Source organism: Fukomys damarensis, unplaced genomic scaffold (assembly GCF_012274545.1).
Source record: "Fukomys damarensis isolate Sample0158 unplaced genomic scaffold, DMR_v1.0_HiC HiC_scaffold_12, whole genome shotgun sequence".
In the NCBI taxonomy this organism is placed as follows: Eukaryota; Metazoa; Chordata; class Mammalia; order Rodentia; family Bathyergidae; genus Fukomys; species Fukomys damarensis.
In genome coordinates this window covers 36,887,836-36,904,332 of record NW_022900924.1, presented here as the reverse complement: position 1 = coordinate 36,904,332, position 16,497 = coordinate 36,887,836, and the positions used below count along the sequence as shown (strand labels likewise).

General features: G+C 34.5%; 1 non-coding gene across 1 annotated transcript; it reads right to left on the bottom strand.

Moving 5' to 3' along the window:
* Nucleotides 1-9,104: 9,104 nt before the first annotated feature.
* Nucleotides 9,105-9,211, bottom strand: LOC117285765. The gene has a single exon (XR_004516889.1). It is a non-coding gene; the product is annotated as a U6 spliceosomal RNA (small nuclear RNA).
* Nucleotides 9,212-16,497: the final 7,286 nt, after the last annotated feature.

Sequence of the window (16,497 nt, the reverse complement as noted above, 5' to 3'; positions counted from 1 at the left end):
TCATATTAATTGCTATGGATTGACATGTGTTCCCTAAAATTCTTAGTTGAAATCCTCACCTCCTCTAACTCAAAATGTCACTATTTTTGGAGATTGGGACTTTCCAGAGGGAACCATATTAAAATAACTTCCTTGGATTGAGCCCCAATCCAGTAGAATTAGTTTCCTTTAAGAAGAGGGCATTAGGGTACAGACATACAGACAAAAGATCATGTGAAGGCACAGGAAAGAGGTCATACACAAGCTAGAGAGAAATCTCTAAAAAAATTCTCAGTCCTGTTGACATCTAGATCTCAGATTTCTAGCTTCCAGAACCAAGAGACAATTTCTGATTCTTAAAGTCATCCAATCTAGTTTCAGCAGTTCTCGAAAACTAATGTACTCATATTCAGTTTTCTCTCCTCCACCTGGATTGTGTTGTATAGGTAGTAGGTACTCAGGAAAATTTATGTTTAATTAAGTTAGTAATTGCTGAAAGTGTTTAATAGCCATTCGTAAGTCTAAAGTACACTTGCTCTCTTATTTTGTTCTTATGAATTTTAAATCTTAAAATAATTGCAAAAACTAAACATTCTGACCTAATTGGATTTCTTTTAAATTTTATTTTGTGAAATATCAAATTAATTTAACTAATCTTTTTTGTTTATTTTTCTTATTAATGATCCAGATGCTAGTGAAAATCAAGTCTTTATGGTACCCATAAATGGAAAATGTCTCAGAGATGTTATTAATATCTAAATGAGCAGTGTCCTCGGGAGTCTCTTAAATGATGAACACCTGTCCTGTCATTAACTTAACAGGCTCTCATTATGATGGGTATCAGCAAATGGTAATTTGTGGCATTCTTATTATATCATTGAGCTAGTGGGAACACTAAAGTAATCAGTAATTGACATTTACCTTGCTCTAAAATCTCTATCTATCTATCTATCTATCTATCTATCTATCTATCTATCTGGCTGTCATCCAGCTAGCTAGCGTCTATCAGTGCTGCAGATGGAATCAAGGGACTTGTACATACCAGACAAGCATTTTACCACTGCATACCCACAGAGGATATTTTAATAAAACATAGACTCAGAATATAAGAGAGTAACATTTATCTCTGATGTTGAAATTGTTTTGTCAATAATGATTTTGATAACCAGCCATAAAATATATAAACATATATGTATGTACATATATTTATGCCAATTCCTAGATTCTAGAGCTACAAAGCAAAAAACAAGGTAAAGAACATATATCTAAAAACATTAACTTTGTTTGCCAGAGTAGTGTACATAGTTGAGCGTATGGCTCCTTGCTGAAACACAAGTGCAATTCTGTTTCAGTTTTTCTCTTTATTTACTTCAGTTGTGTCTCTTCTCATTGCTATGTGGATGATGAAAAATCTTCCACATTCACTTATATATTGACACCTCCACCCGTGGTACATTCTTTAGGGATTTGCATCAATAGTCAAGTTTCCTAATTTCAACAAATATAGAAAGAATATTTGGGAAAAAAGTGATAAAATAATCTTAGATATTCTTCTAGTCTATTCTTTCAAACTAAAATAACTTGTGAAGATGAGAAAGGGAAATCCAATGCACAGTCACAAAGGAGCGAAGGCATATGTTTGACATCCTTCTGTTCCCTATTTGAGCATCTGTTCTACCCCCTGAACCTCAGAAGTGCTGTGGTTTGTACTGCCACATGCTCCCGAGTACTTCTAAGTGCCGATTCCTCATCTGGACCTCTTCTGGACATATTATCCTCCAGACCTGCACTGAACATGTAGGAGTCACTCGCCATATGTGATTAAATTTACATTAATTAACATTAAAAATTTAAATGAAATTCTTCTATTCCATTAGTAACACTTTAAGTGTTCAGTAGCCATATTTGGCGACTGGCTTCTGTATTGTTCTGTCCAAGTGTGGAGCATTTCCATTATCACAAAAAGTTCCGTTCAGAAGCACTGAGACAGAGTTCTCTATTTTCTCTCTTTTTAATCTCCAATCAATAGAAGCCTTCTATATTTGGATCTCGATACACTGTTTTGTGTTTTCCGATTGAAAATGTGTGCCATTAAAATTATTAACTACATAAAAAAATTTTATGTAAAAATTTCCAAAAATCTATGGCACCACACTGGCACCATAGGTATTTAATAGCAATTTTGATTGTTTTGTAGAGAATTACTTAACAGAGATATAACATTATCATGTAAAACAAATTACATTTCTACCTTTTTATGTATAAAAATCTGTGTCTGAATAAATATTATCATATTTCTAAAATGATAAAGCAAAACCAGAATGTAAAATTTAAGAAATTAAAGAAATTATTATTATTATAAGAAATTCGTTAAAAAGTAAGAAACACATTCCTTAAAGCATATTTCTTTGTGGAAAGAAAAGACAAGGGGATATAAATTAAATATTTAAAATTGGTTATAGTAGTAATTGAATCTTGAAAACACAAAACACAGAAAACTTTATTATTATATCACTTGCTGTGGGTTCCTTTTGTTTTTATCCATTAGGTATGGATTATTTTTAGAAAACAGATAATTCTGACAGAAGATTTTTTCATAGAGTTTTATACTTTCTCATTTGACTTGAGATGCAGATGTTTAAAATACTTGGACAAAATACTTTTAAAAACATTATCTGATATTTTAAAATTCTAGTAACAGCTATGAGTCTGGGTGAGTAAGGAGGAGTAGAAACAGGTGAGTAAACTGTGGTCTTAGCCACGTCAGAGCCTGCATTTCAACAGGGAACTCCAGGCATTCGGCAAAGAAAAAAAAGTATCCTATAAAACTGCTGTGTTATGAGTAATGGCTTCAGAATTTAAAAACAATCCATATTATATTCAGCACATAGACTTGAGGAAGTTCTAAGAGGAGTTGGGATTTAGCTGAAAGATGCATACCATATCCCCCCAAAGGTTGCATTTTTTTGGAAGGTGCAGATGAAATACAGAGTACATGACTGAGAGCAATGGGAGTTAAAGTTGAAAGGGTAAGTTATAAAAATCATAAAAATATGATTATAATTATAAAATATAAATTATTATAAAATCATAAAACAAATTATTATAAAATTATAAAATATAAATTATAAGCAAATTATAAATTAAATTATAAAATAAAAGAATAGTGAATACAAACCTCAGTCTGCTGGTAAAGGAATTTTAATGTGAGACTTTCAGGTGAGAAACTACACATTGCAAGTATGGAGAACATTTCCAATCATACAAAATGTCTTCAAATATTGAACTGAAATTGGAAAGTAACAATTTGGCCATAATGGGTGGATGTATGTCAGTTGTTTGTTTGTGTTTTTTTTTTTTTTGACTAAGACTCATATCAAATTTTTATCCACGTCTTTCCTCTAAGCTTTCATAGATAACACAGATACTCATGTTAGAATGTGAGTGTTTCATTTTCAGCTCTTTCGCTTTTAGGCTGGTAATCATGGGCTGGTTATTGAACCTCTCTGAATTTGTAGATAATAAATGTAGGTCATATAGATGATAATATGTAGAAATATGCATATATAAATTTAATTGTAGATAGTCTGTACATATTATATGTAGTGGGTGACTAATAAGTATCTGGTAGCAAACATGAATGATGGCATAGAGCTCCTCAAAATACTGCTTTACTGAAGGTTACCTTATGAAAGTTCTATTTATAGCTAACACTTCCCCAAATCTCTTTGCATCACCATTAAAGATACTCATGTTGATTTAATTATTGCACTATTATTATTAAATATTGCATTTGTTTATCCTTTCAGTATTATTTGATTCATTTACTCATATTCTGAAATAAATAAAATATATTATGAGAAAAAGTTAAGTTTTCCTAGAGTTTTACAGCTGGCTTCAACAAGAAGTTATAATGTGAACACTATTTATTACAGCCATAGGTTCCCTTGTACTCATCTTCTATTGGATAGGAAGCACAAGAAATGCATTGTGAGTAGAACTGATCCACATCAAACCCCAGGGATAATCCAGATTGACCCAAACCTATTACTCCCTGTAATTTCTTCATTTTGCTACAGTGATTGGTTTAAAATTGGGTAACTCTTTATCCTGTTTTTATATGAAGGCAGTCTCCTTCATATTATTTTTTTAATGACTGGAAGAAGAAAGCCCTCATCTTTCCTATTTGGTAAAGACAACTGAACATGAAGGAGCCTTTGCTAGTTTTGGGTAAAAGGACTAGAGCTAGCCTGAGAATCACATCAAAACCTAGGAAGAAAGGTTGAGAATTGACAGGGATAAACTAGGGTATGACTATATTCCTTGTGATTACTGAAACACTTGGGTTATGCCCCACAGTGATGAAGAATTAAACCATGGATGGAGAAGGTAGGGTACAAACAAATTTGTTTAACATCAAAAGGCAGGGAAGTAAAGGTGCTGCTAGTGGAGGACTTCTGAGTAGGCTACCCGAGTACACTGTCTGTCTAGCAGATTTTAAGAGGTTTAGAAGGAAGGTTGGACTGTCTGTAAGCAATATAATCTTTATCCTATAGGAATCTACATACCTTAGAGGTCGAATCTATATAATGTTCACACAGTGCTCATGCAAGGCCACATGCTCTTGAACCAATGACCTGGTTGATCATGCACTGGGAAGGTCTCTGATAGGTGAAGGAAACCTCGCAGGTATTTTTGTAAGATCTCTGGAGGGTTATGATTCAGTGGACTCCATTTTTGAGCTTTCCAACTCCATTTTGGGGCCACTGTCTTTACTGCTAATAGAGTCATAACTCCTTTCTCACTATTTCCTATTACACCTTAGATACACTAAAGGCTGGCTTATACTTAGGCCTCTCAGTAAGACAAGCTAACATATCCCTGCTAGTCACTCCTATCGTTTGATGCTTTCACTCCAGTGGTCCTCTCATATCAGTGGGATTTCCAATACTGCTTTATGGACATCGTTATAACTACTTCTTCCTTTTCTGACTATGTGACTGAATATGAAATACCTATAATGTTGAAAAGGTTGTGTGTTTTTTTTAAACAAAGCAAAGCAAGCACTTTTTTTTCCCTTGCTTGTTATTTCCACATTATTTTATGCTGCTGTGAATTGAATCCCTCCCCCACATGTTAAAGCTCTAATTCCCAAGGTGACTGCATTTGGAGACAGGACCTTTAAGAAGGTAATTAAAGTTAAGTAATGTTATAAGGGTGTAGCCCTAATCCAATATGACTGGTGCCCTTATAAGAAGAGTAAGAGAAGGATACCAGATTTATGGACTTACAGGGTAAAGGATGTGAAGACAGGAAGAAGTTAAGCCAAGGGCAGAGGACTCATTTGACCAAATCTGTCAGCACATGGTTTTTCAAGACCTTTGATAAATAAAGATCCATTGTTTAAGCCACCTAGTCTGTGGAATTATTTTATGGAAATGCAAGTATACTAATGCATATACCATTTATAAATTTGCCTAGGATGAGTCTGACAGACTGTTCATAACCACTCCATCCTTCAAAGTGGATGATGTGGATTTGGGTTACTGGAGATGACTGGTTTCAAGAGGTGAAATAAAAGAAAACTTCTTGGGGAAAATCGAATGATGATCACTGTTGGTGATGAAAGTTAAGGCAACGATGGTGCCAAGGAAAGTACAATTGTAGAAGGTTCCCTACGGCTCCTTTCTGCAGAGGGAGGTGATTATATGTCCATCTTTAGGAGTCTACTGTACCTATGCAATTCATTTAGCACACCAGCTCTACTTGTTTTTTGGATTTTTGCTTTCAAATTCAGCTTCTAGAATAAAACATGTAAAGGGGAGCTCGCCTATATTTTCTCATCATCTTCAGATCATATTTTTATGTCCAACACAACAAAAAATAGAAAACAAAGACCCAGCCATAAAGTATGCAATAAAAAAGGAAAAGAGTGAAGGAGATAAAAGGAGTTTTATGATTTTTGTGCTTGATTCATTTGGATGAAGTAATGCTTTATCCAGGGGAAAAATAATCTCTGGCTCTTCTCTAGGCAGAGATGAGATTTATGGATCCTACCAGCTCAAGGATGTCATTGGTAATATTTTGACTTGAAGTTTGTGGTGATAGTAATTTGGCCTTTCTTGTAAGTAATTCCTGCTGTTTTGGAATGCTGCTATGGAGGTGACTTAGAAAAATGAGGGAGGACTTTTGTCAGAGTGAATGATAATTAACCCCTCATTACTCTGTACCTCTGTCCGGTCATTCAGATTAAATTAAAATTTACACACATTGACTTAGATACATTTATTCTTGTTTGAAGATTCTTATTTTTCTTGTCCTGAATGGTGAGAAATTATATAGTCTTGTTTATTCTCAACTCAAGACAATGGGCATTTTATATTGAATCATAAGAAGGACATTAAGGAAAAAAAAAACTGTTGGACTTGTCCACGTGGTTAATAAATATTTCAGAAAGCATACATTATATTGAAGATTGGAAAACTTGATATTTTAATCCTGGAAATCTGGGAGAGAGAGAAAGAAAATATATGTGTTCAGTCATTTTCAATGCTGTTATATAGAAGAGGTATCAGTTAACATGTATAACTTCAGAAGGAAGAGTAAGGGGAGACAGATTTCAAATGAAAATAAAGATACTTTTTCTAATCAATTGAAATATGAATATGGATGGGAAATGATTTGCTTTGTGGAATATCGAGCTACTAAACACTATTAAATGTCAAAGGAAAACAAAATAAATTTAAATGATACTCTCATTTTTCTAAGTATTGAACTATAGTAAAAGCCTAATATATCCTAAACATATTTTTGACACTTTTCTCCCTTTTTCCCCATCCCAAACTATGCCTTTCACATATTCTTCATATTTTTTAAAAACAATTTTTATGGTGGGAGCAATTGAACCCAAGGCTTTTATGTATGCTAAAAAGTGACCTACTGTTGAATCATATTCCAGCCCTCAACTCTTTTTAACATTGATAAATGACTCCTCTAATTCTGAGAGCCCAGTAAAGTAATCATCCTTTCTCATCTAGAGGATAGTATAATGCAGTCTATGGGCCAAATTCAAAATATTGTCTTCTCTTGTTCAGCCCTCTGGGTAAGAATAGCTTTACATTTTCAAGGTCTTTTAAACAAAAGAATAACATTTTTATGCTACATAAAAATAGTAGTAAATTCAAATGTCCGTCTTCATAAATAAAGTTTTATTGAAACCTGATGGTTAGGGCTTGTGACTAGATGTCCCCCAAAGCCTCATGAGATCATAGGTAGAGTTTTTTAGAGGTGACTGAAGCTAGAGTGTGTGATTATGGATTAAGGATGTGATGCTCAGATTGACTTATGGTACAATGCTAGGATTAAGAGTGCTGCAACCTCGGTGTGAGTGGAAACTGTGCTAAGGGTGGGTAGCCTGGATAAAATATAAGGGACAGAAGAAGGGTTGCTGTTAACACTGCTTGCTGCTTTGATCTTTCTGTGCACCATGAACTCTTTCTCCTCTGTGATGCCTCTCTGCCATACCACCCCTCCTTGGAGCCAGCTAACTAGGGAATGAAACCTCTAAAACCATGAGCTAAAGGAATCTTAACTTTGAGAGTCAGGTATTTTATCTCAGCAATGAGAAAAAGTAATAAGACAATGATCAGTTAAATTAATTTATGTATTTTCTGTAGAAGACTTTATGCTACAATGGAAAAATAGTCCTAAGCAAGATCTGTGTGGACACAAAGTCTAAAATATTAATCTTCTGAATTTCTACAGGAAAAGATTCTAGCGTTTGTCTAAACCATCCTAACATGCTTTTTGCTAGTTCCTGGTTGGAATCACATCAGCGCTTTATTGGCAGGTATGAAAATGAACTATGATCACATTTTCTGAATGCTGATGTTCAGGTGGTCAGCTTGAGCTCATTCCTTACGCAGAAGTTTAAACCTGACTGAATTTAGGCATGTTCAGGCAAAGGCTTATTGAGAACCAGTTTTATCAATGTCTCCAATCTTATTCATGGTACAGCTTTCTTTCTTGCTACCCTGCCTCAGGTTTCAGTCATCCTTGAGTATTTTTCTTTTCTGCCCCAGAACAATACAGTACCAAATTGTACTTAACAAAACATGTTTGGATTAAAAAAGTTGGAAAAAAAATATGAGAAAATGAAAAAATGGAAATCAAGTATTTGTGAATAGGGGAGGGACGAGGGGGTGAAGGGAGGGCAGGGCTAAGGGGAAAAAATGAGAACCAAGACCTGTCATGCAAAGGTACAGATCCCAATAATGAATGTAACTGTACTGTATACCTAAAATGTACCAATAAACTCAATGAGAAAAAAATTTACAAAAAAAAAAAGTTTGGATTCAAAAGCTAGCTCCTTTTATTACTAGACATGAGAACTTGAAACCTCCATGAGCCTATATTATTCATCTGTGAGATGTAGATTATTATAGAATAGTGAAAATTGAGTAAAAATAACCCATGTAACCCCTAATGTTGAACCTGATACATAGCAAGGGTTCCTAAAGGTTAGTTACTCTGTCAGTATTAGTGTCATTAAGCTGTGATTTTAGATGTCTTGTTTCTTATTCTCTGTACTGAACAATAGCTTACATAGACTTAAACAATAGCCTGCTGACTATGTCCTTCCCTATTGTTACCCTTCTAACTGATATTATAATTTACTAATGATTATAGTCTCTGAAGCATAATTCTATTGATGATATTTAACTACTTCAAGTTTCCGACAGAATACATAGCAAGTTTTGGACTAGCATTTATTGCTTTCCTGTACAGCTCTTTCTAGTTTTCCTGTTCTGCACTTAATGTTGAAACTCACTGAACTGATTAATCCTCCAAGATTCTCCAAGTGTGTACAATGATTAGATGAGGTCTTTGTCACCCAAAGTTCACCACTGATGTTCAATATTATCTACTACAAACAATGACAACATCAGCAAGACACCCTTGGACGCCTATTGGAAGTAAAGTATTCCTTCTCTTTATGAATACACCTAACATTTTACCTGAACATCAAATGACATTTTCTGTGCTCTACTTACTTAGTTTTTTCTGTGCTATAGTTATTGACTTTTTGCCCAGCTCCTCTCCGTCTTAGATGAGTACTTCCTTCAATATATACGGAGTGCTGCACACATTTGTGTATCATCCTTGTGTGGGGGCCATGTTGGTCTCCCTCGTATGTTTTCAATGTTAGCGTTTGCGCTGCTGAAGCGAGCACCTTCACAACCTGTCTTAATGTTCTTTGAATCGCTCTTAGCAGTGTCTACTGGGGAAGCACCCTCTGGAGCAATGAGATAAGCATATTAGGTGTTTGGTTATGAAACCATCTTCCAGCTGTATTGTTAAAATATCACCCATACCACTAAAATTATTTAGTAGGAAAATATCAGCCAAAAAACTGTTGTTATACAGGGAAAATAACTCAAAATTTTCTTTTAAAAATTTCCATTAGTACGCATTTACAGTACATATGGATAATATTCCTTGTAGGAAGTTAGCACATGTACATAACACTTTCTTAATTCTTTTTACTTCCTCTTTCCTTCCCCTTCCTCCCCACCACACCACCCCTCTTAAATATAATTTCAGTATCATACAATAATTTTTCCAGGAATTTTATAACTTATAAAGAGAGAACTTATGACTTTTAGAAATGTGTGTTCTTGCACACACGAAGAACAACTTGGTAGACTAGGGTAAAAAAATCTACATGCAATCAGACATACTCCTGCTCTGGCCAATTTTAACTTTTTCATTAGAAGAAAAGATAGAGATAATAAAATAAAGAAATATAAGATTAAATCAGATCCTACTTGTCATTACTAACACTCAGAAATTAGTAGAAAGAAGGAGAAAAAGAACATGAATATGACAAAAGGTTCCACAGCACACTGTGAAGGAGGCTGTCTGTATGTTTCTAAGATTCTTTTCAACTTTGGTTCCTAACGTTGTACTTTTCTACATAGTGGTGGATTTGATCTGAATTAGCACTGTACATATTCACCTTGATCCATGTATTCATGATAAGTGTACATCAAAGTTGGGCCTATTCTGTGGAGCTGCTTTAGCAGGACATGTGCCATCTATTTTATTGTATATCCGTCCCATCTTTTATCTGAAGGTAATATTTACTTTCAGAAAGGCTTTTTCCTTGTAACTGACACTACATTAGGACCACAGCTGAAAAGAAATATAATTGTTCCAAGATAATTCAAATTTCAATTACTCCATTATGTACTACATTAATAACTCATTTGAGTTGATTTGCACACACGCAAATATATTTTTAAATTGAGAAAGAAGGGGGCCAGAGATTTAACTCAGTGGTTCTGCCACCTGCCTTGTAAGCACAAGGTCCCGAGTTTGTTTTTTTGTTTTTTTTTTTTGGTACCAGGGATTGAACTCGGGTCCTTGCGCTTGCAAGGCCGGCCACCGAACCAATAAGCTAAATCCCCAGCCCAAGGTCCCGAGTTTGATCCCCGGTACCAAAAAATAAATAAACAAATAGAGAAAGAAGTAGCATGGTTTACATGAAGTGTCAGTGATTTTTCACTTTAGAGCTAACCATAAATTCACACTTTAAAAGAGTTCTGTAAAAAATTTAGGGCAATAATATTAAATGCATTCTTCCACTTTGAGATTATGTGTTACCTCACAAGCGCAAGCTTCCAAGCCCGATCCCCGATCCCCCAAAAATAAAAAAGAAAATAAAAAAGAATCCTATTGTATTTGAACCTAATTGTGCACCGAAGAAATAAGAAAGAATCTAAAATTTGTATGTGGATATTATTATTTCTATTGGCCTGTAAAATACTCAGGTTATTTAAAGTAGAAAAATATTGTAAACTTCTCTTTTCTTTATGAAGCTTATTTCTGTAAGACTTTTTGTTAAAAACAGTTTATTCCTGTACTTTGATGAAAAGACAGAAACTTTCCCTGATGTACAGTTTACACTTGCATTTTGTATCTAATCAGGCAAACAATTTTAATTAATTCAGACAATTGCCTCTATGGTGTCTGTGCCCTTTAGGGACTCTTTCATTACGAATGCAAATGTGTTCCTAAAATAATGAGAATGTCATTATCCTGCTTTATTCATTGAGGTGGTCAGGAAGAGAACAAAAAAAAATATCATTTGATGGTGAGGTAATTTTTTAATATACAGTAATGGAATTAAACTTTGATATTTTGGGGCTTCATTTTCTTGTTCGTCTTCGAACAATGTTCCCTGTGCACAATAGTGAAGATGATGACAGCAAGGATGTCAAGAGAAGATTAACTCAAAATCTTACTTCATATTATGAGAACATAAAATGAGCCTTCTTTTTCATTAGATTTGACGGTGAATATATGTACCTGTTAGAATGTGAATTGGATAATATGTAAAAAAAAAGTGACAAAATTTTAACAAAGAAAATTTTGATTTTAAAATTTTAAACAGGCTTGTCATAATAAAATATAGATCACCCTATTACTACTATACTTGAAAAAGATCTGTGTTGTAAATGAATAATGATTTTATTCAGAAGCTTATCACAATTAACTGCAAGAATGCTTGAAGAAATATCTGTCACAAGACAGAACTTCATCATGCCAAGTTGCTGCAATATAGCATTTTCCCTTCCTTTACTCATTTATTTATTCACTAGAGATTTCTGAGGTACCTATCATGTGCCAAAGGTGGAGAACACAGAGCATCTACTCAACCGTGCTTGCATTAAAACAGCAATCTCAATAACAATTGTATGAGGGGGAAAATCTCAGTATGTAGCCCAGGAAGCTGAGTGTACAAAAATACAGAGAATAAAAAGAGAATCACCCATTTGGAGAATTGTTGTTCAACGATTGCTACCTAAATATCAATCTGAAATGATGCTGCAGAAGTAGAGAGAGGTCATAAAGGGCCCGGTATGTGGAACTTTGATTTTGTTCTACAGCAGCAGGAGATCTTGCCAATTAAATGTGAAAATTCACGGTTGAACAATTTCATTGCCAAATAAGTTTCAATAGTGCAAAGAGCTATTTTCCCAAGGTCTCTTTCCTTAACATGCTTGGTCTTAGTTACTTTCTCAATGCTGGGAAAAAAATACCTGACACCCACAAGTTAAAGGAGGAGAGGTTTATTTTGGCTCACTGTTTGTAGAGGTTTCAGTTCATGCGTGGCTGCTGCAAGGCAGGGCAGCGCAGTACAAGGGCATGGAAGGCGGGAAGAATTCACTGCAGGACAGGCAGGAAGCAGTGTGATTCCCTTCTTTGTTACCTTTTTATGCTGTCCAGGCTACAAGTCTATTGGTTGGTGCTGTCCATGCCCAGGGTGGGTCTTCCCTCTTCAGTAAATCCAGCATCCACACCCAGGACTATGCTAAACCAATCAGCAGGCTACTCCAGTATCACACACCCTTGATTCATTTGCTCCCAACAGCCCCACTGCTGAGCACATCAGGCTTTGGGGCACATCTACATATAAACCATAACAATATATAATTATTAAAATTAAGCAATGTTTCAAGGCAAACATATCATCTAGTTCCAAATGCTGACCTCTCTCCCTTCTTTCTGCTTGACCGGACTCTTGAATTTCTACAAAAGGTGTGTCTGTGGTTCTCTAAAGAAGAGCAAACTATTCTTCATACTTCATGCTACAACTAGACGGCTTTTTAAAAAGCTCCTCTTTCATCTAGAACTGTAGCTCAATATCCTCCATATCAGATCTAAAAGTCGCTGTGTTTATGATCCTTGACAATCTGTTTGTAGGCATTGCCTTTCAAAGGCTCATCAGCTAACATTGCCTTTCAGGCTCATTGGTTCTTACATCTCTCATATTTTCTTTAGCATTGTGCTCTGAATACCCTTCACTCTATGCCCCCTCAACTTCTACACTTACAATTGGTGTTCAGTCCAGAGTGAATCCTTTCTCCTTAGGCAAACATTTTAGACTCACCCCAAATAATGTCTAGTACATGAAATTTTCTCTCACACCCAAACAGAGCTCATGTAGAGAACCCACAATGACTGGATTTTTCTACAAAAGTTTCCTTAACATATTACATTGAGGTTTATATGTCTGTCTCTCCTAAACAGTATGCTGACTTCAAGAGTATAGACATCAGTCCCTGGATTGTCCCCAGTTGCTGGTAGAGTGCTGCATAAACATGATAAAATCTACAGCATATTCAAATCTTCCATGTATTCTCTTTTTTTATAACTCCATGAAGTACTATTGCTATATTTGTAGAAACTGAAGCCTAATGATTTTTTGCAGTGCTGATAATTGGCTGGGCAGGAAGTGAAATCAGGACGGCTTATGATTAAACAACCCAAAGTTCACAAAACTTAGCACAATTTTCATTGCGAACCAACAATATTAATCAAGATGCTTAATGTGCATATGTGCATATATTTCAAGCAAATAATTTCTTCTTTCTTTACTTTTACTTTCGTGTTGAATGAATTAAGCTGCTTTCATGATCCGATTCTGTACCCATATTCTGACTGAGGAGCAAAGATTAAATTTAGATAACATCCATAGAGAATAAAGATATTCTTAATAAATTTGTGAACTGGAAGCCTATTTTAGTAAGTCAGGTTTAGGCGAATTAAGACAGTTTTTGAGGTTATTGCCACTCCTTGTTCAAAGGTATCATGTCTTCAAATTGTATATGGTTAGTTCATACTTTCTTATAAAATATATTGAAGGGCTGAGAGTGAGTATTTTTGTCAAAGATGGGTAAGATTCACTCTGTCAGATTTACGAATGAATCTGATTTATGAACATTCTCCCAAAATAGAATTCGTTTATAAGTCAAGAAATATCTTACATATATATAATCTATATATAAGTCAAGGAATATATATATATTATATATATAATATATATATATTCCTTGACTTATATATAGATTATATATATGTAAGATATTTCTTGACTTATAAACGAATTCTATTTTGGGAGAATGTTCATAAATCAGATTCATTCGTAAATCTGACAGAGTGAATCTTACCCATCTTTGACAAAAATATACAATGTAAAACATAAACCCTCCCACACGAAAATACTGTGCTATTATGGTACACTATCATATTGTACATTAAGCGCACAACGTAACTGTGACGGTGTCCAACAGACATGTGAGTTACTTCCGTGATTTGTTGGAATTTACCAATGTCCATCATGTATGGTCTGTTCATATCTGTGAATGTTTACAACTTGAATGTTCCTAAGTTGGGGTCTTACTGTGTATGCTTTTCCACATGTATTTGGAGTAAATTATAATAAAATGAAAAGAATCTAATGATTTGGTATTACTACTGCCTCTGAAACATCAGGAGTTATGAAAGTAATATTTCTTATTTGAGTAAGGCAAAGTACAAAGAGCGCAATAAAGGGTGGTTAGAAGGAGACAAACCAGTCCCTTGTAAGAGGGAAGGGGTCTAAGAGAAAGGGGAGGGAAAGGGAAGAGGAAATAAGTAAAATAAAGATATACCATGTACAGAAACCTGTAAGCACTGTATGTTATAAACATGAGGCAAGTTTAATTATATCAACAAGAATGCAAAAGGGAAAAGGGGATCTGGAAGTGGAAAGAAGAAAATGGGATTGACGGGGATAAGAAGGAATCAAGCTGTATCATATACACGAACCTGCTGCCCTAGATAATTATAAACTGCATGAACTTTAAACATCTAATAAAAAATTTAAAAATTTTTAAATTAAATTGTTAAAAATTAACAAAAACTATACATGCGAAAAATAGTAGTAATTTTTCCTTTGAAATAGTTACCCGGTCATGTCCATTAAATTTGACATTGAATATGAGACATTTTTTTGGTCTGTTTCTTCAAATTGATGGGTTCCAAATTCTAGAAAAACAAAATTTTAGCAGAATAAACAACAAAAAATATCAGCTTTGGCCATATGTCTCCATTGCTTATTATAGCCTTGCTCAGGGGGCAAAGGGAACAGAAAAATCTTTTAAGTGATCTTTGATTTGGTAAATCAATATGTCTGGTTCATTGCTATTATGAATGACATCAATTAAGTCCAACAAACCAAAAGAAAAAGTCTCCAGTTCTGGCAATATTATAAATCATTCTAGCAATAATTGTGGATTCAGATGGTACTTTCAAAGACATCAGCCTATAAACATTTAATATAGCCCAATTGTCAATCTTCATACATGTCAAAGATTTAAGCTGATTTTAAAGTTTTTTCAAAGCAACTTGAACCATTAAACTATCAGTAAATAGAAAGGAACAAGTACAACAAAGTATAAAAGAAATCTGCAAAGACTTACTGTACTAGATATTTTTCATTTCATAAAAATGAAGAAAGTCAATTTTTAGGTAAAACATGATATGAATATCAAAACAATGAAAACATAATTGCAATATGATCCAGAAATTCTACTTGTGGGCATAAGTGTTACGGTTTATATTTACATGTTCCTCCAAACCCTCATGCATTCTTTTTTTTTCTCTCATGCATTCTTAAATGGAGCCTTTGGGAGGTGTTTGGATCATGGGAGTGTGATACTGTGCAGTGCACTAATCTACATGTGAGTTTATGAATAAACGTGAAGCCTGCATAAAGAATGGAATCGCTTGGGGTGCGGCCTGAAAAGGGTCTGTCTCCCTCCGTCCTCCCTTGAGCGCTCTCTGCTTCCTGCCCCCTTGCTTGAGCTCTTTTCCTTGGTCATGGTTAACTGCTTTAGAACCAGAGGACTGAATTCTCCACAACTTGTGAGCCAGATAAATCTTTCCTCCTTTAAGTTGTGGTAGTTAGGTAATATGTCTCAGCAATGTGAAATGTAACTACGATAAAAAGGTAAGGTACTTTTTATAGTCTCAATTGCAATAGTTAAAACATTAAATAAAGCAAATCAAGCTTCCATGGACCAATGAGTAAATAAGGAAAATGGAATACATACGTGTAAGGGAATCTTATTTATTTCCTTAAAAAGGAAATTTGGACATGCGCTATGATGTCTGTGAAACTTGAGAACATTACACTAACAGAAATAAAACAGTCACAAAAAGAAAAATACTGTATAATTCTACTTATAGAATATACTCAGTAAAGTCAGAATCACAGAGACAGAAAATGTAATGGTATTTGCCAGGAGCAGGGGGAGGAAGAAATGGAGAGTTTATCTTTATGGGTATAGAATTTGGGTTTTATAAGATGAAAAGAACCAGATGGGTAGTGGCAATGGCTGCATGGCATTATAAATGTACTGAATATCTCTGAACTGTACACTTAATAATGGTTAAGATGATGAACTTTATGGTATGTGTATTTTACCAGAAATTTAAAGAGTAATAAGGATCCAATTAAATACTTTAACTAAGATCATTAGAGTTTTAGGGATGACTCAATATCTTTTTTTTTCACCGTCTTTTGGCTTTATGTCATTAATATTAGTGCTCAAATTTATGATCATGATTATTATAAAATTTGGGAGTAAGCATTTCTCCAGTAGTGATAAATTACTACTATATATATAT